This window comes from Triticum urartu, chromosome 3, assembly GCF_003073215.2.
Source record: "Triticum urartu cultivar G1812 chromosome 3, Tu2.1, whole genome shotgun sequence".
NCBI classification, from domain to species: Eukaryota; Viridiplantae; Streptophyta; class Magnoliopsida; order Poales; family Poaceae; genus Triticum; species Triticum urartu.
The window spans coordinates 468,382,264-468,409,368 of NC_053024.1; positions in this window are offsets into that span (position 1 = coordinate 468,382,264).

The following is a 27,105-nucleotide window of genomic DNA, read 5'->3' on the forward strand; positions in this document are numbered from 1 at the left end:
ATAAGTATCTATTTAATCAAAGAAACACCAAAAAAATTCCAAGATTCAACCACTAGCTAGGAACGGTCATTCCCGCCGTTTTGACCGCATTTTGAAACGGGCATAAAAAATTCAAAATATCAAAAAATTGGGAAACCTTCACATTGTGTCATTATATGTGGCCAAGTTCCTAGGAAAAATAACAAACTTTTAATACGGCAATTATTTTTAAAAAGTGTTCTCAGAAATGAGCTATCATGCGTGAAGATTCATGGCTTTCAAGCCAAATGATCAATCTTATGGCCACATTCTTGGCATAGTTTGTTCAAATGATTTCATATTGTGCACAAGGGTGCATCTTGGAATTCCAAACAATGTTGCCTAAGGAAGTTTTCATTTTATTTGCACGGAAAATACATTTTCCATTTTTCTAAGTGCCCAAAATGAGTTTTTTTGTGAAGGACCTACCATATATTTGTTGCAAAATTGGACCTAATCAATATAAAATACTAGGCCATATATAATGCATAATTGAAAAAATGGTTGGGTGTCAAAAGTTTTGATCCACCTCTGATGAAAAAGACAAATTCCCGTCGATTCAGTAGGAAGCGGGTCAAATTTGAACTGCAGTTGCCTCATAGTTTGATATTTATTTTGTCCAAAAATCATTTCTCGTTACATAAGTACCTATTTAATCATAAATACATGGTTTGGTGGCGATACGCCGAGGTTTGGGCGGTGGCCGAGGCCCCCAACTCTAGAGCACGTAAACTCGCATGTCCGCCTCGTGGTCACCGCGTGACCGTGGCGTTGCCATATGTTCTGGGCAGCCTAGGCATGTCTAGTGGGTTGGGCACTCCCCAGGTAGGTGATAGGAAGAAAATCACAACATAAGATTCTCATGAGGAGACCCATCGATGCTCAAACATGAATAAGCAGACAAGTGTTTGATTAGCGGTACGGGAAATGCACATAGCCAATGGGCGTGAGTTTTGGCTGAGAATGATCATCTACTAAGGAGAATGTCTTCACAAATTTTTAGCTCAAAAGGAGGATCCTAGGTGGTACTTCCTTTGCAAAGTACCACACTGGACAAAAATATGAATGTTGAAGCTGGGCTCAAAATAATTAATGGATTGAGCTGAAATTTAGTGGAGGATGGTTATTTTGGCATAGGAAAGCATTGTAGAAAATTGATACCATTTGGACATGCCAAAGTAGTACTTCCTTCACAATGCTCTTCCATGGACAAAAACTTGGGAAACCTAGTGAGAGAGATTGGATGAATTAAATGAGCTAAAAATTGGTGTAGGTAAGTTACATAGGTATGGTCATGCGCTAGTAAATTTTCAGATCATTTGGGTAATCCTAGCTAGTACTTACTTCACAAATCTTCTCTCGAGGTAGAAACTTTGGAAATTTCCTGAGAAAGATTTACTAGGAAAATTGAGCTGAATATTATCATGTGGCAATGATTTGGGTACGGAAGAATGCCCGAAAAGTTTGAGGGTAATAGGAGGGGTCTATATAACACTTGCTTTGCAACATGCCAATTTGGCCATAAAATATAAATTGAACCTGGGCTCACATAGATGATTTGACTGAGCTGCAATTTGGAGGAGGGTGATAATTTGGGCATATGAAGGAACTGTACAAATTTCATGTCATTTCGAGATATAAAAAAGGTACTTCCTTCACAATGCTTCTAGGTGGACAAAAACTTTGGAAATTTGTCGAGGAATATTTGCTAGGAAAATGGAGCTGAATTTTGTCATGCGGTAATGATTTGGATAGAAAAGAGTGCCCAAAAATTCCTAGGGCAATCAAGAATATATAAATAGCACTTCTTTCATAAAGTGTTGTTGTGAACAGAATAGCAAAATGAATATTGTTGAATTAGTTTTGAACTATGCAAGGAAGGACTTTTACATATTTGATGAAGATATGACCCAAAGAATTTATGAGATTTTTTTCGGAATTTTGGGAATGACAGAAATATAGGTTGCTTCACAACCTAGGGCAAAAACTGCCACATGGACATGACACATAGGCAAAACTGATGAGGTGGCGCCTAGTCATAGCAACCCACCACAATTTACAAGGTTATGACCATCTATATTGGTCATGATCAGCTAGAAATAAGGCATCGGACTAGTGTTGTCTGCTTTATGACCATTTCGTGTAAGGAAATTACGACCTTTCTGACCAAAATGGTCGCAATGGTTTAGGGTTTGGAGCCCCCCTAACAGCTTTTGACCAATTGGTCTAAAATGGTCATAGATTTATGACCAATTCTTCCAGGGTCACTGACAGAAGGTCATAAGTTGACATATTTCTTGTAGTGACTCACTTGGCGACAGTTCCAAATGCCATCGCGGAAAGAGGTTAAAAACCGTTTGTTTAGGACCGACGCGCACCAGTGTATGTTTTGTATGGTCGATGTATTAGAGCATCTCCAACAGCCGCGCTAAACTAGCGCCGCGCCGCAAATTAGGTCGTTTTAGCGCGCGCAACGCGGCGGGTCGCTCCAGCGGGCGCGCAAAAATGGCGCGCGCGCTATAACGGGTTGAGCGTGCGGTTGAAAACACTTACCCGTGCGGCGTATTTCGGGCGCCAGCTACAGCGCGCGGCACACTCGAGCGCTCGTGCCACACTCTCTCCTCTCCTCATCCTATGCCCCGCGCGCGCCGGCGCCCTGCCACCCACCCATGGACGCGCACACCGGCGCCCCGCTCACCCCGCTGTACAGCCGCGACCCCCCCCCCCCCGCCCGCCGCCGCCGGAAACCCTAGCGTGGGAAGCGCTGGCATCGCCACCGCCGGAGCTCCGCCGAGCGTCGGCCTCGCTCGCAGCCTCTTCTTGCCGCCGCGGATGACCACGGCGCCGGGTGCCGTCCCGTGCCGCCACCGCACCGTCGAAGAAGGTCCCCAATGCGGCGCGGACGAAGAAGGGCAAAACATCCGCGAAGAAAAACAAGGCGGCGGACGGCTCCGGCACCACGAAGGCGAGGGGGAAGAAGCTTGGCCGAGGAGAGGAGGTTGGCGGCCGAGGAGAGAAGGGTGGGGACCGAGGAGAGAAAGGTGGCTTTGGAGGAGAGGAAAGTGAGCAACGAGGAGCGAGCTAAGTTGTTGGAATGGGAGAAGCACTTGTTCTTCTTGGACACATCTAACCTCAATGCGGCGCAAAAAGAGTATGTCAATCTTGCCCAACAAGAAGTCTTGATCCAAAAAAGAGCCTTGGTTCGTGCAATGGGTGGCGGTGGCCTCTGCGCCATGGGTGGCGGTGGCCTCGGCGCCATGGGTGGCAGTGGCCTCGGCGCCATGGGAGGCATGGGTGGCTTCGGAGCCATGGGAGGCATGGGTGCACATCCGGCCGCCATGGGAGGCATGGGTGCACCTCCGGCCGCCATGGGAGGCATGGGTGCACCTCCGGCCGCCATGGGAGGCATGGGTGGCTTTGGAGCACCCTTCGACGCTATGGCCGCCATGGGAGGCATGAGTTTTGCTTCTCTCATGGGAGGCATGGGTGCACCTCCGGCCGCCATGGGTGCAATGTCTTTCGATGTGCCTTCTCACACACATTCCCATGAAGATGTCGTTGAAGATCTTGCCAACACCGTCGGAGCTTCACATGATGCGGTGCGTGATGCAGTGCGTGATGAGGAGAGGGAGGAAGATTCATCTTCGGAGGCGGAAGAGTCGTCTTCGGAAGATGAGGACGAAGACGAAGACGAGGAAGATGAAGATTGATGTGTCTTTCATGTCTTGAACTTTAGTTTGCATTTGAACTTGGTTGGATTAACTTGTGGGCATGATTTTGAACTTGTGGGCATGAACTTTTATTCATCAACTTGTTTGTGTCAAATTTCACATGTTCATTTTTGTCCAAAATATCATATATGCAAAATGCCCGGCGAGTCGCGCGCGCTGTATTTTTGCGCTCTGCTGGAGCGGCGCGCGCGCACTGCATTATAGTACGGCTGCTGGAGCCAGCGCAGGCGGGCGCGCAAAACCAGCCGCAGCGCGCGCGGTAAACAGGTTTTTTGCGCGCGGCGCTTAGCGCGGCTGTTGGAGATGCTCTTAAGCATGTTCTAGTAAACATGCCTAACACATTTTAGCTACTTCCTCTACCTTTTTATAGACATCTGGGCATTCTCTGCTCTGGCAACACCTGCCTTGTGATGTTTACCTATGCCAATTGCATTTTTGTCAGTACTGGTTTCAATGGCTATTAAGCCTATTACAATTAACAGTTGAATTCATTTTTAAACAATTGTATTTCAATGGCAACAAACTTACAAAACGTGACTTAGGATGCTATTAAGCCTGTTGCAATTAACAGTTGTATCCATTTTTTAATCTGTCCCTTTGCTACCATGCTACTCTCCGCAATGACGATATACTAGAGATGCTGCCCATTTGCTATTTTTGGTGGATGCTAACCCTGTTGTACTTAACATGCATGTCCATGTACTTACGTAGGGTCATAATGGCCAATGTTGTTGTTTGCTCTCGAGGTTAGCTGCATCCCATGTCTTACAGTATTTCACATCATTTGTGCAATTACAGTTGAACTTCTACCATTTACTGGTTGCCTGCAGGTACACATGTCAGTGGCAGTGATCCACGCTTCAACCCAGAGGAACAGCTCGCCTCCGCCACCGCTGACTTTGGGCGGGCTCTGGCCAAGATGAAGTGCCCTAGCAACTACCTCTTAGGACTTACCAAGTATGTACTCACCAATTCCATCTTACCAATACCAGTTGTTATTAATGGCTATGTTTTGTACGGTCGATGTAGTAAGCATGTTGTAGTAAACATGTGTAACATTTTTTAGCTATTTTCCCTACCTTTTTATAGATAACTGGGCCATTATCTGCTCTGGTAGCACCTGCCTTGTGATGTTTAACTCTGCCAATTGCATCTTTATCAGTATCGGTTTCAATGGCCATTAAGCCTGTTGCAATTGATAGGTGTATCCATTTTTAAAGAGTTGTATTTCAATGGCTACAGACTTACACAACATGAATTCAGATGTTGTTAAGCCTGTTGCAATTAACAATTGTATCCATTTTTTAATCCATCCCTTTGCTACCGTGCTACTCTTTCACAATGAAGATATCACTACAGATGTTGCCGTTTTATTACCATTTGCTATTTTTGGTGGATGTTAACCCTGTTGTAGTTAACATTGGCTTTCCATGTACTTACACAGGGCTACAATGGGCGATGCTGTTGTTTGCCGTCGAGGTTAGCTGCATCCCATGTCTTATACACCATCTATTTCTAAATATAAGTATTTTTAGAGATTCCAATATAGACTACATAAGGAGAAAAATGAGTGAATCTAGATTCTAATCTAAACTATATCTATAATTCTATATACATTAGTATGTAGTTCATATTGAAATCTCTAAAAAAATACTTGTAGTCAGGAACATAGGTGGTTGTATTTTACATCATTTGTGCAATCTCAGTTTAGCTTCTAACATTTACTCCTTGCTTGTAGGTACATATATGAGCGGTGCTGATCCACGCTTCGATCCCTTTTGTGTATGGGGCAATGAGATATTCATGAACAAGCGTCAAGTTAGGAAACTAAGAAAGATTGTTAGGTGAAAGAAACGGGTGATTGGAGTTAAACTCTTTATTTACACTTTGTTCAAGACAACAGTGAACTTTAGGATGCTAAGTAATGTGTTGCCTTTTCCCCCTGCCCGCAACAAGTTACTCTATTAGACCTCAGTACCTGATATTTTTCTCTTTTCAGTGGTTTCTGAAGCTATTTACTGATGATTACCTTGCAAACTATATGACTGGAGTGGAGGCAACTAAGGTTAAAGTATATAATTCATGCTACCATGATAATGCTCTAGAAGTCTTCCCGAAGGCAGTGAAGGATGGGCGGGCAATCATCGCAAGGGGTTGGACAAAAGTGGTGCGTGCCTATGGTATGCAGGAAGGCACATTATGGGCATTCGGCTTCTTCAACACCATCGGTAGTCAAAATGATTTACACTTGCCTCTTCACCCTTACCGCCTTTAAATATTGTGGTTCATCATAGTTAATTATTGTCTAATCCTGTAATTACTGAACATATTGTACTGTCAATTTTATTTACGGATTCATTGTTGAACCATTGTGTTGAGAATTTGAATTGCACATTTCATATTTCAAAATTTCCAATTCGAATAATAAATTACAGGCAAAAATAAAAATATACAGGAGCTAATAAAATAATGTGCACATGGTTAGAAAGAAAACACCGTGTGTGATGTAAAAAGAGAACAGTCGGTCATGGAACTTTGCAAATGGTTCTGGCAGTAAAAGCGCTTGTGATGGATAGCCCAATGCCACACAGTTTTCTTCATCAAATCGTGTGTGGTGTAGTTGATAAAAGCAAAAAGTTAACCAAGGCAGAGCGTGTGTGATAGTTACACCATTCACACACGAGCCTATACATAAAACTGTGTGGGATGTACATACGAACAGAAATGTTTTCCCTGGATTGACTGTGTGGGATGTACATAAGAACGGAAACGTATTCTTGGATTGACTGTGTGTGATATACATACGAACAGAAATGTTTTTTCTGGGATTCACCGTGTGGTATGTACATACGAACGGAAATGATTGAGTTTCGATACCTCGCCCGATCGCACACGAGCTCATTTTGTTGGGGAACGTAGCATGCAATTTCAAAAAAAATCCTACGATCACGCAAGATCTATCTAGGACATGCATCACAACAAGACGGGAGAGTGTGTCCATGTACCCTCGTAGGCCGAAAGCGCAAGCGTTATGTAACACGGTTGATGTAGTCAAACGTCTTCACGATCCAACCGATCCAACTACCGAACGTATGGCACCTCCGAGTTCTGCACACGTTCAGCTCGATGACGTCCCTCGAACTCTTGATCCAGCAAAGGGTCGAGGGAGAGTTTCGTCAGCATGACAGCATGGTGACGGTGATGGTGATGTGATCCGTGCAGGGCTTCGCCTAAACACTACGACGCTATGACCGGAGGAGCAAACTATGGAGAGAGACGCCACGCACGGCTTGGAACAATTGTTGTGTCTCCAAGGGGTGCCCTGCCCACATATATAAATGAGGGAGAGGGAGGAGGCTGCCCTAGGGAGTCCTACTAGGACTCCTAGTCCTCGTAGAATTTGCCCCCCTTCTTTTCCTTCTCGTGGAGGGGGAAAGGGGGAAAGTAGAGGGAGTAGGAGAAGGAAAGGGGGTGGCGCCCCCTTCCCTAGTCCAATTCGGCCTCATCCCTTGTGGGGGGCGCACCAGCCCCTTGTGGGCTGGTTAGCCTCCCTCCTATGGCCCATATCTTTCCCCGGGGGGTTCCGGTAACCCCTCCGGTACTCCGGTATGTACACGATACACTCCGGAACCCTTCCAGTGTCCGAATACTACCTTCTAATATATCAATCTTTACCTATCGACCATTTTGAGAATCCTCGTCATGTCCGTGATCTCATCCGGGACTCTGAACAAACTTCGGTCACCAAAACACATAACTCATAATACAAATTCTCATCGTACATTAAGCGTGCGGACCCTACGGGTTCGAGAACTATGTAGACATAACCGAGACACATATCCAGTCAATAACCAATAGTAGAACCTGGATGCTCATATTGGTTCCTACATATTCTACGAAGATCTTTATCGCTCAAACTGCAATAACAACATACGTTATTCCCTTTGTCATCAGGATGTTACTTGCCCGATATTCGATCGTCGGTATCATCATACCTAGTTCAATCTCGTTACCGGCAAGTCCCTTTACTCGTTCCGTAATGCATCATCCCGTAACTAACTCATTAGTCACATTGCTTGCAAGGCTTATCATGATGTGCATTACCGAGAGGGCCCAGAGATACCTCTCCGATACTCGGAGTGACAAATCCTAATCTCGATCTATGCCAACCCAACAAACACCTTCGGAGACACTTGTAGAGCATCTTTATAGTCACCCAGTTACGTTGTGATGTTTGATAGCACACAAGGTGTTCATCTGGTATTCGGGAGTTGCATAATCTCATAGTCGAAGGAATATGTATACGTCATGAAGAAAGCAATAGCAATAAAACATAACGATCATTATGCTAAGCTAATGGATGGGCCTTGTCCATCACATCATTCTCCTAATGATGTGATCCCGTTATCAAATGAAAACTCATGTCCATGGTTAGGAAACTTAACCATCTTTGATTAACGAGCTAGTCTAGTAGAGGCTTACTAGGGACACGGTGTTTTGTCTATGTATCCACACATGTATCAAGTTTTCGGTTAATACAATTCTAACATGAATAATAAACATTTATCATCATATAAGGAAATATAAAATAACAACTTTATTATTGCCTCTAGAGCATATTTCCTTCAGTCTCCCACTTGCACTAGAGTCAATAATCTAGTTCACATCGCCATGTGATTTAACACCAATAGTTCACATCACCATGTGATTAACACCCATAGTTCACATCGCCATATGACCAACACCCAAATGGTTTACTAGAATCAATAATCTAGTTCACATCGCCATGTGATTAACACCCAAAGAGTACGAAGGTTTGATCATGTTTTGCTTGTGAGAGAAGTTTAGTCAATGGGTCTGCCACATTCAGATCCGTATGTATTTTGAAAATTTCTATGTCTACAATGCTCTGTATGGAGCTACTCTAGCTAATTGCTCCCACTTTCAATATGTATCCATATTGAGACTCAGAGTCATCCAGATCGGTGTTAAAGCTTGCATCGACGTAACTCTTTATGATGAACTCTTTATCACCTCCATAACTGAGAAATATTTCCTTAATCCTCTAAGGATAATTTTGACCGTTGTCCAGTGATCTACTCTTGGATCACTATTGAACCCCTTTGCCAAACTCATGGCAAGGTACACAATAGGTCTAGTATACAACATGTCATACTTTATAGAACCTATGACTAAGGCATAGGGAATGACTTTCATTCTCTTTCTATATTCTGTCGTGGTCGGGTTTTGAGTCTTACTCAACTTCTCACCTTCCAACACAGGCAAGAACTCCTTCTTTGACGGTTCCATTTTGAACTACTTCAAAATCTTGTCAAGGTATGTTCTCACTAAAAAATCTTATCAAGTGTCTTGATCTATCTCTATAGATCTTGATGCTCAATATATAAGCAGCTTCACCGAGGTCTTTATTTGAAAAACTCCTTTCAAACACTCCTTTATGCTTTCCAGAAAATTCTACATCATTTCCAATCAACAATATGTCATTCACATATGCTTATCAGAAAGGCTATAGTGCTCCCACTCACTTTATTGTAAATACAAGCTTCTCCAAAAGTCTGTATAAAACCATATGCTTTGATCCCACTATCAAAGCGTATATTCCAACTCCGAGAGGCCTGCACCAGTCTATAAATGGATCGCTGGAGTTTGCACATTTTGTTAGCACCTTTAGGATCGACAAAACCTTTTGGTTGCATCATATACAACTCATCTTTAAGAAATCCTTTAAGGAATGCAGTTTTGACATCCATTTGCCAAATTTCATAATCATAAAATGCGGCAATTGCTAACATGATTCCGACAGACTTAAGCATCGCTACAAGTGAGAAAATCTCATCATAGTCAACACCTTGAACTTGTCGAAAACCTTCTACGACAAGTCGAGCTTTCTAGATAGTAACACTACCATCAGTGACCATCTTCCTCTTGAAGATCCATTTATTCTCTATGGCTCGCCGATCAACGAGCAAGTCAACAAAAGCACACACTTTGTTCTTATACATGGATCCCATCTTAGATTTCATGGAATCTGGGCTCATCATTGCTTCCTCATAGTTCGTAGGTTCGTCATGGTCTAGTAACATGACTTCCAGAACAGGACTACCGTACCACACTGGTGCGGAACGTACTCTGGTTGACATACGAGGTTTGGTAGTAACTTGATCTGAAGTTTCATGATCATCATCATTAACTTCCTCACTAATTTGTGTAGGCATCACTAGAACTGATTTCTGTGATGAACTACTTTCTAATTTGGGAGAAGGTACAATTACGAATTACCTCCTCAAGTTCTACTTTCCTCCCACTCACTTCTTTCAAGAGAAACTCCTTCTCTAGAAAGGATCCATTCTTAGAAACAAAGATCTTGCCTTCGGATCTATGATAGAAGGTATACCCAATAGTTTCTTTGGGGTATCATATGAAGACGCACTTCTCCGATTTGGGTTTGAGATTATCAGGCTGGAACATTTTCACATAAGCATCGCAACCACAAACTTTAAGAAACAACAACTTTGGTTTCTTGCCAAACCATAGTTCATACGGTGTCTTCTCAACAGATTTAGACGGTGCCCTATTAAACGTGAATGCAGCTGTCTCTAATGCATAACCCCAAAATGATAGTTGTAAATCGGTAAGAGACATCATAGATAGCACCATATCTAATAAAGTATAGTTACGACGTTCAGACACACCATTAAGCTGTGGTGTTCCAGGTGGCGTGAGTTGCGAAACTATTCCACATTGTTTCAAATGAAGGCCAAACTCGTAACTCAAATATTTGCCTCCGCGGTCAGATCGTAGAAACTTTTTTTTTACGATGATTTTCCACTTCACTCGGAAATTCTTTGAACTTTTCAAATGTTTCAGACTTATGTTTCATTAAGTAGATATATCCATATCTGCTCAAATCATCTGTTAAGGTCAGAAAATAACGATACCCGCCGTGAGCCTCAACACACTCATCGGACTGCATACATCAGTATGTATTATTTCCAGTAAGTTAGTGGCTCACTCCATTGTTCCGAAGAACGGAGTTTTAGTCATCTTGCCCATGAGGCATGGTTCGCAAGTATCAAGTGATTCATAATCAAGTGATTCCAAAAGCCCATCAGCATGGAGTTTCTTCATGCGCTTTACACCAATATGACCTAAACGGTAATGCCACAAATAAGTTGCACTATCATTATTAACTTTGCATCTTTTGGCTTCGATATTAGGAATATGTGTAACTACGATCGAGATTCAATAAACCATTTATATTTTGTGTATGACCATAGAAGGTATTATTCATGTAAACAGAAAACTCTCACTTAAATGAATAATCGTATTGCAATAAACATGATACAATCATATTCATGCTCAACGCAAACACCAAATAACATTTATTTAGGTTCCACACTAATCTCAAAGGTAGAGGGAGTATGCGATTGTGATCTTATCAACATTGGAATCTCTTCCAACACACATCGTTACTTTGCCCTCAACTAGTCTCTGTTCATTTTGTAACTCCTGTTTCGAGTTACTAATCTTAGCAACTAAACCGGTATCAAAATACCTAGGGGTTACTATGAACACTAGTAAAGTACACATCAATAATATGTATATCAAATATACCTATGTTCACTTTGCCATCCTTCTTATCCGCCAAATGTTCGGGGTAGTTTCAATTCTAGTGACCATTTCCTTCGTAGTAGAAGCACTCAGTTTCAGGCTTAGGTCCAGACTTGCTTGCCATTTTTCTTGAAGTTCCCTTTTCTTCCCTTTTCCCTTTTTCTTGAAACTAGTGGTCTTGTTAACCATCAACACTTGATGCTCTTTCTTGATTTCTACCTCCGCAGTCTTTAGCATTGCGAAGAGCTCGGGAATTGTCTTGTTCATCCCTTGCATATTATAGTTCATCACGAAGTTCTAGTAACTTGGTGATAGTGACTAGAGAACTTTGTCAATCACTATATTATCTGGAAGATTAACTCCCACCTGATTCAAGCAATTGTAGTACCCAGACAATCTGAGCACATGCTCACTGGTTGAGCTATTCTCCTCCATCTTGTAGGCAAAGTAGTGTCAGAGGTATCATATCTCTCGACACGGGCATGAGTCTGAAATACTAATTTCAACTCTTGGAACATCTCATATGCTCCATGGCGTTCAAAACGTTTTTGAAGTCCCGGTTTTAAGCCGTAAAGCATGGTGCACTAAACTATCAAGTAGTCATCATATCGAGCTTGCCAAACGTTCATAACATCTGCATCTGCTCCTGCAACAGGTTTGTCACCTAGCATTGCATCAAGGACATAATTCTTCTGTGCAGCAACGAGGATAATCCTCAGATCACAGACCCAATGCACATCATTGCTACTATTAGCTTTCAACTTAGTTCTATCTAGGAACATATTAAAAATAAAACAGGGGAGCTATACGCGAGCTATTGATCTAGAACATAGATATGCAAAAAACTATCAGGACTAAGTTCATGATAAATTAAAGTTCAATTAATCATATTACTTAAGAACTCCTACTTAAATAGACATCCCTCTAGTCATCTAAATGATCACGTGATCCATATCAACTAAACCATGTCCGATCATCATGTGAGATAGAGTAGTTTTCAATGGTGAACATCTCTATGTTGATCATATCTACTATATGATTCATGTTCGACCTTTCGGTCTTAGTGTTCCGAGGCCATATCTGCATATGCTAGGCTCGTCAAGTTTAACCCGGTATTCTGCATGTGCAAAACTAGCTTGCACCTGTTGTATGTGAATGTAGAGCTTATCACACCCGATCATCACGTGATGTCTCGGCACAACGAACTGTAGCAACGGTGCATACTCAGGGAGAACACTTATACCTTGAAATTTAGTGAGGGATCATCCTATAATGCTGCTGACGTACTAAGCAAAATAAGATGCATAAAAGATAAACATCACATGCAATCAAAATATGTGACATGATATGGCCATCATCATCTTGTGCCTTTGATCTCCATCTCCAAAGCACCGTCATGATGTCCATCGTCACCGGCTTGACAGCTTGATCTCCATCGTAGCGTCGTTGTCACTATAAGAAATATGTCAACTTGCGACCATCACTATTGGTCACTGAAAGGTCATTGTTTTTCATTTGCGACCTTTTTGTGACCAAAAACAGAAGGTCAAAAGCTGGCGGTCGTAAACTGAAATTAGCGACCTTCTCTGTGAGAAGGTCGTGGAATTCCACGACCAAAACAAAAGGTTGTTGATTCCATGACCTTCTTTTTTGGTCACTAGTTGTCTGCCCAGGCCACGTTGGATCCGACATGGCAAAATTGCGACCAAATGAAAAGGTCGTTGATAAGATTCAGCCCGGTCCAATTCGATGTTTTACATGGGCCAAGCCCAACAATTCAGCCCATTTAATTTATTTTTTTCTCTGTGCTTTGATTGGCTAAATGGGCCTGGCCCAACAATTAGGATTTTTTCTTAGATGTAGTCTTTTACAATCCATTTTTTGGGCCTCAACCTTTTTAGAATCTGAAATTTATATTGCTCTTTTTAGAAACAAGTCCAACATAGTTTTGGACATGGCCTTTTTAGAGCCCAAGTACTGAGTGCAATATAAATTCTGGACATGGCCTTTTTACAATCCAACTGTGGGCCAAGCCCTCTTTTATTTACAGCCAATATTCTCAAATCAGTATAGTAACAATAATTCTTTCCCACAGTAATAACACAAGTATAGAAAACTTTCTAACACAACTTTATCTCGCATAACATTAGATAGACCAACACATATCAATAACTTATCTCCTATGTTCACAAATACATAACTTTTATCTCACACAACATTATAGAGAACTGTATCTTGCAAGTTCAAGCACATAAACTTTATCTCACAAGTTCCCCACAACAAAAGAAGATCACCATCATATCCTAATCAATAAATGATGCAAATAAGCTGCACATTCAAAAAGAAAAAAAAAATATGTCAAAGAGAGACAAGCAAAAAATAGCCATGTGCATCAAGTAGGCCTGATGTACAGATAGTAATCAAACTAGCATCTACTTTGCCCGAGAGATAGCATGAAGCAGTTTTGATGCCATTCATGCATTATTTCTGAGACTAGCAGCAAAAAATACATAGGCTGCAAAACAGCCGGCACCAGTGCTCACATGCATTTTTCATATTTCGAAATGCTAACCAGATGACTAATTGGCTGGCAAAACTCTAGTGAAGGCATAGACAGAAACAAAGGTAACATGCATCAGTAGCTTACTGCTACCGAAGCACTGAATCAGTAGCATAAGCACGCAGCAACAACATAAGCATTTGATCAACAGCAACATGAGCGTAAGCATTAAATCAGCAGCAGCGCCATGACCACCAGCACAAGTGCACACCTATTCAAGCTAGTAGCAGCCTAGTAGGCTAGCAACAGAAGCATTCAAACAACTAGACAAGCACAGTATGAAGCAGCGGCAGAAGCATTCAAAAAGTAGAAGCCCGCAAGCAATATCCATCAGGAGCTGCCTTGCATATGGTCTCCTTCGAGCCTGCGAGAGAAAGAACGAGGTGAAGGTCAGTACCCATCAAGGATGTTGTTGTTCTAGGTCAAGCCAAGTCAAGGGCATAAGAGATTTTAGTCAACAAAAATTAACATGTGAACATCTTTCACAATCATCATTTATAAAATATAAAAAACAAATATGCAAACAGTTGTACAATGGTTGAGTGCTCATCTTATATTATAGCAGGCAATAGCATTTAGCAGTAGTGATGATCAACTACACTATTCTGCTATCATGAACAATTAATTCTCAAGATGCAGAAAGCATGTTTACAATAGTTTGGATTTTAAAATTTGTCATCTTGAAGCATCACACTAGCAAATGATAGGAAAGATCATAGGAAATAGGACTACCTCGATCAAGTATACATAAGCATAAAAAGATCAAACAAGCTTATTGTGCATTTTCTTTTTCAATGTGATACACAATAAGTATAAGTAACCACTAGGAAAATAAATTGCTATCTACAGGCCCTATTATCGGCAACAAGAACATTAGGCAAGGAAGAACAGTATATTTATAATGCAATCTATTAGACAACATTATGTGGGGGCTGCATGATTCGTCTTTTTAAAATGCTTCCTAAAATTACAAGACTAAAAGAATGCAAAAGGTGCATCATCTATGATATGTTTAGCGTTTCTATTCGAACTGGAATAGGATTGCACAAGCGTATTCAACAAGTGATCTGACCTGGTGCATAAAAGGAATTGCTGATGCTGGCAAACCACACCTCATTTTAATAATGTTCACAAGCATATAATAAGATTGATAACGACAGCCACATAGATCAGCGAACATCACTCAGGGTCTGGTTTGCAAGGTATTGTTTGTACGCTGTTGCCTCTTGTGACCAGTGAGTTGACACATGGATGATGTTATACATCTATGTGTTATTAAGTTATATGTATATTGGTAATTTTTTTTAGATTCAAAGTCCTAGTAATTGTTATTAACCGAAGTAGTAGTTATCTGAAACAGCTAAACTATGGTTCATTAACCTAACCACCGCAGCACGAGCACAAAAGGCAGGAGGCAACATGCAAACCAGTTCGTCCATAGCCGCGGAGGGAGGGGGTTCTCACCGTCGGTGACGCTGAGCCGTCCAGATCAACCTTGCCGGAGCTCAGGCTGCTGCAAGGAGAGCACACGACCAACCTTATTAGCTTAGGCATCATGATGGTTGAGATTGACCCCATATTGAGGTCCGTGAGATTGGGAGGTGGAGATCGAGCGAGGAAGGAAGAGATGGAACGAACCTGAGCTGAGGGGGGAGAAGGGAACCTGAGCTAAGGTTGGAGCCCAACCATGCGAGCAGTCGAGCAGGGGATCGAGCGGGGAGGCACTGGCGATCTGGCCAGGTAGGGGCGCGGCCAACGCCCTTGACCCCACGCGCGTGTGTGTGCTCAATGTGTCTTGGCGAGGGTGGCGCTTGATGCAGGGGGACTTGATGCGTTCGAGGAGCAACGGGATGCAGTGGAGGAAGACAGCCAGGCAGGTCCGACGGGCGGCGGGACGGCGGACTTGGGCGGTGGAGCTCGACGCGGCGACGGCTTGGCGTGCGCTTGGCGGGGCATGGAGGAACAAGGGCCGGCGGAGGTTGAAGACAGTGTTGAGCAGAGCGGACTTGGAACTCTGGCGATGGCTCCATGAGGAAGTCCATGGCGGCCTCCTTGCAAAGAGAAGTACAGAGGGGTGTTGAGACTTGAGAGAAAAAAGGAAGAGATAAAATGAGGGGGGAAGAAGAGCGGGGGGAACACGGTGACCTGCGGGACTTCGGCCGATGGCAGAGCTGCTCCGGCGAGGCACGAGGCCGAAGCTGGATCGCGTTGGATCTCCCTCCCTCGGGTTCTTCTCTCCCTTCTGGTGAGGGAAGGGGAGGGGTGAGAAGAGGAGGGCGTGGAGAAGGCCATGGACGGCGGCGAGCTCCGCCGAAGGGAGGTGGCGGCGGCGATCTGGAAGGGAGGAGGCGAGCTCTCGCTCTGCCTCAATGTGGAAGGGTTCGAGCGATTCGGTGGGATCGATGGATGGATGTGGGGAAGAAAGGAGGCGGGGGGTGGATGGAAAATGACCAGGCTAGGGTTGGTGTGGAAGGGTTCAGCACTGCCGTTGGATCCGCGAGTATCCAACGGTGTTTGATGCATGATCCACGTGAGAAGTTCACGGACCAATCAGAATGTAGTAGGACGTTATGACCATCTAAATTGGTCGTAGTTGACTAAAAATAATGTGTTAAAATCATGTCAGCTATTTTATGAGCTGAGAAATTAAAAAAAAGAATATATTTGCATAAGTTTGCATCTTAAAACAATTCAAATGAGATTATATTTTGCACAAGTTTGCATCTTGGAATGAGAAACAATGTTGACAAAGGAAATTTTCATTTTCTTTGTACGGAAATTTCATTTTCTATTTTTCGAGTGTCCAAAATGAATTTCTTTTGTGAAGGACCTACCATATATTTGTTGCAATATTGGACCAAATCATTTTTATAAAATACTAGGTCATATATAATGCACAATTGACCAAATGGTTGGGTGTCAAAAGTTTCGATCCACCTCTCGTGAAAAAGACAAATTTCCGCCGATTCAGTAGGAAGAAGGTAAAATTTGAACTGCAGCTACCTCATAGTTTTCTCTTTATTTTTTCCAAAAATCATTTCTAGGTACATAAGTATCTATTTAATCAGACAAACACAAAAAGTTTTTCAAGATTCAACCACTAGCTAGGAACGGTCATGCCCGCCATTTTGACCGCATTTTGAAACGGGCATAAAAAATTCACAAAAATAAAAAAATTGGAAAACCTTCGCATTGTCTCATTATATGTGACCAAGTTACCAGGAAAAATAATAAAATTGTAATACAGTAATAATTTTTAAAAAGTATTCTCAGAAACGAGCTATCATGCGTGAAGATGCATGGCTTTCAAGCCAAATGATCAATCTTATGGCCACATTCATGGCATAGTTTGTTCAAATGATCTCATATTGTGCACAAGGGTGCATATTGGGATGGCAAACAATGTTGCCTAAGGAAGTTTTCATTTTCTTTTGATGAAAAATTCATTTTCTATTTTTCGAGTGCCCAAATGAGTTTTTTTGTGAAGGACCTACCATATATTTGTTGCAATATTGGACCAAATCATTTTTATAAAATACTAGGTCATATATGATGCACAATTGCCAAATGGTTGGGTGTCAAAAGTTTCGATCCACCTCTCATGAAAAAGACAAGTTTCCACCGATTCAGTAGGAAGCGGGTAAAATTTGAACTCCAGCTGCCTCATAGCTTGCTCTTTATTTTTTCCAAAAATCATTTCTAGGTATATAAGTATCTATTTAATCAGAGAAATATCAAAAGTTTTCCAAGATTCAACCACTAGCTAGGAATGGTCAAGCCCGCCGTTTTGACCGCATTTTAAACGGACATAACAATTCAAAAAAAATAAAAAATTGGAAAACCTTCACATTGTGTCATTATATGTGACTAAGTTTCCAGGAAAAATAATAAAATTGTAATACGGCAATTATTTTAAAGAAGTATTCTCAGAAATGAGTTATCATGCGTGAAGATTCATGGCTTTCAATCTTATGACCACATTCATGGCATAGTTTGTTCAAATGATAACATATTGTGCAAAAGGGTGCATCTTGGAATTCCAAACAATGTTGCATAAGGAAGTTTTCATTTTCTTTTGACGAGAAATTCATTTTCTATTTTTCGAGTGCCCAAAATGCGTTTTTTGTGAAGGACCTACCATATATTTGTTGCAATATTGGACCAAATCATTTTTATAAAATACTAGGTCATATATGATGCACAATTGCCAAATGGTTGGGTGTCAAAAGTTTCGATCCACCTCTCGTGAAAAACACAAGTTTCCACCGATTCAGTAGGAAGCGGGTAAAATTTGAACTGCAGCTGCCTCATAGTTTGCTCTTTATTTTTTCCAAAAATCATTTCTAGGTATATAAGTATCTATTTAATCAAAGAAATATCAAAAGTTTTCCAAGATTCAACCACTAGCTAGGAACGGTCAAGCCCGCCGTTTTGACCGCATTTTGAAACGGGCATAACAATTCAAAAAAAAATAAAAAATTGGAAACCTTCACATTGTGTCATTATATGTGACTAAGTTTCCAGGAAAAATAATAAAATTGTAATACGGCAATTATTTTAAAAAAGTGTTCTCAGAAATGAGTTATCATGCGTGAAGATTCATGGCTTTCAAGCCAAATGATCAATCTTATGACCACATTCATGGCATAGTTTGTTCAAATGATAACATATTGTGCACAAGGGTGCATCTTGGAATTCCAAACAATGTTGCCTAAGGAAGTTTTCATTTTCTTTTGACGAGAAATTCATTTTCTATTTTCCGAGTGCCCAAAATGCGTTTTTTGTGAAGGACCTACCATATATTTGTTGCAATATTGTACCAAATCATTTTTATAAAATACTAGGTCATATATAATGCACAGTTGACCAAATGGTTGGGTGTCAAAAGTTTTGATCCACCTCTCGTGAAAAAGACAAGTTTCCACCGATTCAGTAGGAAGGGGGTAAAATTTGAACTGCAGCTGCCTCATAGTTTGCTCTTTATTTTTTCCAAAAATCATTTCTAGGTACATAAGTATCTATTTAATAAGAGAAACATCAAAAGTTTTCCAAGATTCAACCACTAGCTAGGAACAGTCAAGCCCGCCGTTTTGACCGCATTTTGAAACGGGCATAAAAAATTCAAAAAAAATCAAAAAATTGGAAAACCTTTGCATTGTGTCATTATATGTGACCAAGTTTCCAGGAAAAATAATAAACTCATAATACGAAAATTCTTTTGAAAAAGTGTTCTCAGAAATGAGCTATCATGCGTGAAGATTCATGGCTTCCAAGCCAAATAATCAATCTTATGGCCACATTCATGGCATAGTTTGTTCAAATGATCTCATATTGTGCACAAGGGTGCATCTTGGAATTCCAAACAATGTTGCCTTAGGAAGTTTTCATTTTCTTTGCATGGAAAATTCATTTTCCATTTTTCGAGTGCCCAAAATGAGTTTTTTTTGTGAAGGAACTACCAAATCATTGTTGCAAAAACGGACCAAATCAATTTTGTAAAATACTAGGCCATGTTTAATGCACAATTGACAAAATGGTTGCGTATAAAAAAATTATCCACCTCTGGTGAAAAAGACAAATTTCCGCCGATTCAGTAGGAAGCGGGTCAAATTTGAACTGCAACTGCCTTATAGTTTGCTCTTTATTTTTTCCAAAAATCATTCATAGGTACATAAGTATCTATTTAAGCATAATACATGGTTTGGTGGTGATACGTTGAGGTTTGGACAGTGGCCAAGTGTTGTAAATATGCCCTAGAGGCAATAATAAAATGGTTATTATTATATTTCCTTGTTCATGATAATTGTCTATTGTTCATGCTATGATTGTGTTATCCAGAAATCGTAATACATTTGTGAATACATAGACCACAACATGTCCCTAGTAAGCCTCTAGTTGACTAGCTCGTTGATCAATAGATGGTTACGGTTTCCTGACCATGGGCATTGGATGTCATTGATAACGGGATCACATCATTAGGAGAATGATGTGATGGACAAGACCCAATCCTAAGCATAGCGCAAGATCGTTTAGTTCGTCTGCTAAAGCTTTTCTAATGTCAAGTATCTTTTCCTTAGACCATGAGATTGTGCAACTCCCGGATACCATAGGAATGCTTTGGGTGTGCCAAACGTCACAAGTAACTGGGTGGCTATAAAGGTGCACTACGGGTATCTCCGAAAGTATCTGTTGGGTTGGCACGAATCGAGACTGGGATTTGTCACTCCATATGACGGAGAGGTATCTCTGGGCCCACTCGGTAAGACATCATCGTAATGAGCTCAATGTGACTAAGGGGTTGGTCACGGGATGATGTGTTACGGAACGAGTAAAGTGACTTGCCAGTAACGAGATTGAACGAGGTATTGGGATACCGATGATCAAATCTCGGGCAAGTAATATACCGATTGACAAAGGGAATTGTATACGGGATTGATTGAATCCTCGACATCGTGGTTCATCCGATGAGATCATCATGGAACATGTGGGAGCCAACATGGGTATCCAGATCCCTCTATTGGTTATTGGCTGGAGAGATGTCTCGGTCATGTCTGCATGATTCCCAAACCCGTAGGGTCTACACACTTAAGGTTCGATGACGCTAGGGTTATAGGGAAAGTTTGTACGTGGTTACCAAATGTTGTTCGGAGTCCCGGATGAGATCTCGGACGTAACGAGGAGTTCCGGAATGGTCCGGAGACAAAGATTTATATATGGGAAGTCCTTATTCGGTCGCCGGAAGTGTTCGGGGGTTTATCGGTATTGTACCGGGATCACCAAAAGGGTTCCGGGGGTCCAACGGGAGGGCCCACCTTCCCCGGAGGGCCATATGGGCTGAATATGGAGGGGGAACCAGCCCCTAGGTGGGCTGGGCGCCAAACCACCTGGGGCCCATGCGCCTAGGGTTTGGGGGAACCTTAAAGGGGGCGCCCCCTTGGCTTGGGGGGAAAGCATCCCCCCTTATCCGCCGCCCCCCTCTAGATCCACCTGGAGGGGGTCGCCCCCCCTCTCCCTTGCCCCTATAAATAGAGGGGAGGTGGGAGGGCAGCCGCACCACATCCAAGGCGCAGCCCTCCCCCTCCCCAACACCTCCTCCTCCTCCTGCGACGCTTGGCGAAGCCCTGCCGGAGTACCACGCTGCTCCAACACCACCACGCCGTCGTGCTGCTGTTGGAGTTGTCTTCCCCAACCTCTCCCTCTATCCTTGCTGGATCAAGGCATGGAAGACATCATCGGGTTGCACGTGTGTTGAACGCGGAGGCGCCATTGTTCGGCGCTTGGATCGGAATCAACCGCGATCTGAATCGCCACGAGTACGACTCCCTCATCCGTGTTCTTGTAACGCTTCCGTGTCGCGACATTCAAGGGTATGAAGATGCACTCCCCTCTTTATCGTTGCTAGTTTCTCCATAGATTGATCTTGGTGATGCGTAGAAATTTTTTTAATTTCTGCAACGATCCCCAACAGTGGCATCATGAGCTAGGTTTATGCGTAGTTTCTATGCATGAGTAGAACACAAGTTGTTGTGGGCATCAATTTTGTCAATTTACTTGCCATTACTAGTCTTATCTTGATTCGGCGGCATCATGGGATGAAGCGGCCCGGACCAACCTTACACGTACGCTTACGTGAGACAGGTTCCACCGAGTGACATGCACTAGTTGCATAAGGTGGCTAGCGGGTTTCTGTCTCTCCCACTTTAGTCGGATCGGATTTGATGAAAAGGGTCCTTATGAAGGGTAAATATAAATTGGCATATCACATTGTGGTTTTTGCGTAGGTAAGAAACGTTCTTGCTAGAAACCCATAGCAGCCACGTAAAAACATGCAACAGCAATTAGAGGACGTCTAACTTGTTTTGCAGGGTATGCTATGTGTTGTGATATGGCCAAAAGAATGTGATGAATGATATATGTGATGTATGAGATTGATCATGTTCTTGTAATAGGAATCACGACTTGCATGTCGATGAGTATGACAACCGGCAGGAGCCATAGGAGTTGTCTAAATTATTTATGACCTGCGTGTCACTGAAAACACCTTGTAATTACTTTACTTTGTTGCTAACTGTTAGCCATAGTAGTAGAAGTAATAGTTGGTGAGACAAATTCATGAAGACACGATGATGGAGATCATGATGATGGAGATCATGGTGTCATGCCGGTGACGGTGATGATCATGGCGCCCCGAAGATGGAGATCAAAAGGAGCAAAATGATATTGGCCATATCATGTCACTATTTGATTGCATGTGATGTTTATCATGTTTTACATCTTATTTGCTTAGAACGACGGTAGCATAAATAAGATGACCCCTCGCAATAATTTTAAGAAAGTGTTCCCCCTAACTGTGCACCGTTGCTAAGGTCCGTTGTTCCGAAGCACCACGTGATGATCGGGTGTGATAGGTTCTAACGTTCGCATACAAAGGGTGTAAGCCAGATTTACACATGTAATACACTTAGGTTGACTTGACGAGCCTAGCATGTACAGACATGGCCTCGGAACACGGAAGACCGAAAGGTCGAACATGAGTCGTATAGAAGATACGATCAACATGAAGATGTTCACCGATGATGACTAGTCCGTCTCACGTGATGATCGGACACGGCCTAGTTGACTCGGATCATGTATCACTTAGATGACTAGAGGGATGTCAATCTGAGTGGGAGTTCATTAAATAATTTGATTAGATGAACTTAATTATCATGAACATAGTCTAAAACTTTGCAATATGTCTTGTAGATCAAATGGCCCACGCTAATGTTGCCCTCAACTTCAACGTGTTCCTAGAGAAAACCAAGCTGAAAGACGATGGCAGCAACTACACGGACTGGGTCCGTAACCTGAGGATTATCCTCATAGCTGCCAAGAAAGCATATGTCCTTGAAGCACCACTAGGTGACGCACCTATTTTCCCAGGAACTCAAGACGTTATGAACGCCTGGCAGTCGCGTAGTGATGATTACTCCCTGGTTCAGTGCGGCATGCTTTACAGCTTAGAACCGGGGCTCCAAAAGTGTTTTGAGCAACACGGAGCATATGAGATGTTCCAAGAGCTGAAAATGGTTTTCCAAGCTCATGCCCGAGTCGAGAGATATGAAGTCTCTGACAAGTTCTATAGTTGTAAGATGGAGGAGAACAGTTATGTCAGCAAGCACATACTCAAAATGTCTGGGTTGCACAACCGCTTGTCTCAGCTGGGAGTCAATCTCCCGGATGACACGGTCGTTGACAGAATCCTTCAGTCGCTTCCACCTAGATACAAGAGCTTTGTGATGAACTTCAATATGCAGTGGATGGAAAAGACCACTCCTGAGGTATATTCAATGCTGAAATCAGCAGAGGTGGAGATCAAAAAGGAACATCAAGTGTTGATGGTGAATAAAACCACTAAGTTCAAGAAAGGCAAGGGTAAAAAGAACTTCAAGAAGGACGGCAAGGGAGTTGCCGCGCCCGATAAGCAAGCTGCCGGGAAGAAGCTAAAGAATGGACACAAGCCTGAGGCTGAGTGCTTTTATTGCAAGGGAAACAGTCACTCGAAGCGGAACTGCCCCAAGTACTTAGTGGATAAGAAGGCCGGCAATACCAAAGGTATATGTGATATACATGTTATTGATGTGTACCTAACCAGCGCTCGTAGTAGCTCCTGGGTATTTGATACCGGTGCGGTTGCTCATATTTGTAACTCAAAATAGGAGATGCGGAATAAGCGGAGACTGGCGAAGGACGAGGTGACGATGCGCGTCGGGAATGGTTCCAAGGTCAATGTGATCGCTGTCAGCACGCTACATCTACATTTACCTACGGGGTTAGTTTCAAACCTCAATAATTTTTATTTAGTGCCAGCTTTGAGCATGAACATTGTATCTAGATCTCGCTTAATGCGAGATGGCTACTCATTTAAATCTAAGAATAATGGTTGTTCTATTTATATGAGAGATATGTTTTATGGTCATGCCCCGCTGGTCAATGGTTTATTCTTATTTAATCTCGAACGCGATGGTAAAACACATATTCATAGTGTGAATGCCAAAAGATGTAAGGTTGATAATGATAGTCCCACATACTTGTGGCACTGCCGCCTTGGTCACATTGGTGTCAAACGCATGAAGAAACTCCATGCAGATGGACTTTTGGAGCCTCTTGATTATGAATCATTTGACATGTGCGAACCATGCCTCGTGGGCAAAATGACCAAGACTCCGTTCTCCGGAACAATGGAGCGAGCAAACAACTTATTGGAAATCATACATACTGATGTGTGCGGTCCAATGAGCATTGAGGCTCGCGGTGGTTATCATTATGTTCTCACCCTCACTGATGACTTAAGTAGATATGGGTATGTCTATTTAATGAAACACAAGTCTGAGACCTTTGAAAAATTCAAGGAATTTCAGAGTGAGGTTGAGAATCAATGTGATAGGAAAATAAAGTTCTTACAATCAGATCGTGGGGGAGAATATTTGAGTCACGAATTTGGCACGCACTTAAGGAAATGTGGAATTGTTTCACAACTCACGCCGCCTGGAACACCTCAGCGTAATGGTGTGTCCGAACGTCGCAATCGCACTTTATTGGATATGGTGCGATCTATGATGTCTCTTACCGACCTACCGCTATCATTTTGGGGTTATGCTTTAGAGACTCAAAATCCGTTGAGACGACACCGTATGAATTATGGTTTGGGAAGAAACCTAAGCTGTCGTTTCTAAAAGTTTGGGGATGCGATGCTTATGTCAAGAAACTTCAACCTGAAAAGCTCGAACCCAAGTCGGAAAAATGTGTCTTCATAGGATACCCTAAGGAAACTATTGGGTATACCTTCTACCTCAGATCCGAAGGCAAGATCTTTGTTGCCAAGAATGGATCCTTTCTAGAGAAAGAGTTTCTCTCGAAAGAAGTAAGTGGGAGGAAAGTAGAACTTCATGAGGTACTGCCTCTTGAACCGGAAAGTGGCGCAGCTCAAGAAAATGTTTCTGTGGTGCCTGCACCGACTAGAGAGGAAGTTAATGATGATGATCATGAAACTTCGGATCAAGTTGCTACTGAACTTCGTAGGTCCACAAGGACACGTTCCGCACCAGAGTGGTACGGCAACCCTGTCCTAGAAATCATGTTGTTAGACAACGGTGAACCTTCGAACTATGAAGAAGCGATGGCGGGCCCGGATTCCGACAAATGGCTGGAAGCCATGAAATCCAAGATAGGATCCATGTATGAAAATGAAGTATGGACTTTGACTGACTTGCCCGATGATCGGCGAGCCATAGAAAATAAATGGATCTTTAAGAAGAAGACAGACGCGGATGGTAATGTGACCATCTATACAGCTCGGCTTGTCGCTAAGGGTAATCGACAAGTTCAAGGGGTTGCCTACGATGAGACTTTCTCACCCATAGCGAAGCTGAAGCCCGTCTGATTCATGTTAGCATTTGCCGCATTCTATGATTATGAGATATGGCAAATGGACGTCAAAACGGCATTCCTTAATGGTTTCCTTAAGGAAGAATTGTATATGATGCAGCCAGAAGGTTTTGTCGATCCTAAGAATGCTGACAAGGTGTGCAATCTCCAACGCTCAATCTATGGGCTGGTGCAAGCATCTCGGAGTTGGAACATTTGATTTGATGAGATGATCAAAGCATTTGGGTTTACGCAGACTTATGGAGAAGCCTGTGTTTTACAAGAAAGTGAGTGGTAGTTCTGTAGCATTTCTCATATTATATGTGGATGATGTACTATTGAAGGGAAATGATATAGAATTCTTGGAAATCATAAAGGCCTACTTGAATAAGTGTTTTTCAATGAAGGACCTTGGATAAGATGCTTATATATTAGGCATCAAGATCTATAGAGATAGATCGAGACGCCTCATTGGTCTTTCACAAAGCACGTACCTTGACAAGATATTGAAGAAGTTCAATATGGATTAGTCCAAGAAGGGGTTCTTGCCTGTATTGCAAGGTGTGAGATTGAGCACGGCTCAATGCCTGACCATGATAGAAGATAGAGAAAAGATGAGTGTCATCCCCTATGCCTCGGCCATAGGGTCTATTATGTATGCCATGCTGTGTACCAGACCTGATGTAAACCTTGTCGTAAGTTTGATAGGAAGGTACCAAAGTAATCTCGGCATGGAACACTGGACAATGGTCAAGAATATCCCGAAGTACCTGAAAAGGACTAAGGATATGGTTCTCGTTTATGGAGGTGACGAAGAGCTCGTCGTAAAGGGTTATGTCGATGCTAGCTTCGACACAGATCTGGATGACTCCAAGTCACAAACCGGATACGTGTATATTTTGAATGGTGGGCGGTTAGCTGGTGCAGTTGCAAGCAAAGCGTCGTGGCGGGATCTACATGTGAAGCAGAGTACATGGCAGCCTCGGAGGCAGCACATGAAGCAATCTAGATGAAGGAGTTCATTACTGACCTAGGAGTTATTCCCAATGCGTTGGGCCTGATGACTCTCTTCTGTGACAACACTGGAGCCATTACCCTTGCCAAGGAGCCCAGGTTTCACAAGAAGACCAGGCATATCAAGCATCGATTCAACTCCATTCTTGGAAATGTTCAAAATGGATACATAGATATTTGTAAAGTGCATACGGACCTGAATGTCGCAGATCCGTTGACTAAACCTCTTCCACGAGCAAAACATGATCAACACCAAAACTCTATGGGTGTTCAATTCATCACAATGTAACTAGATTATTGACTCTAGTGCAAGTGGGAGACTGTTGGAAATGTGCCCAAGAGGCAATAATAAAATGGTTATTATTATATTTCCTTGTTCATGATAATTATCTATTGTTCATTGTATAATTGTGTTATCCGGAAATCGTAATACATGTGTGAATACATAGACCACAACATGTCCCTAGTAAGCCTCTAGTTGACTAGCTCGTTGATCAATAGATGGTTACGGTTTCCTGACCATGGGCATTGGATGTCATTGATAACGGGATCACATCATTAGGAGAATGATGTGATGGACAAGACCCAATCCTAAGCATAGCGCAAGATCGTGTAGTTCGTCTGCTAAAGCTTTTCTAATGTCAAGTATCTTTTCCTTAGACCATGAGATTGTGCAACTCCCGGGTACCGTAGGAATGCTTTGGGTGTGCCAAACGTCACAACATAACTGGGTGGCTATAAAGG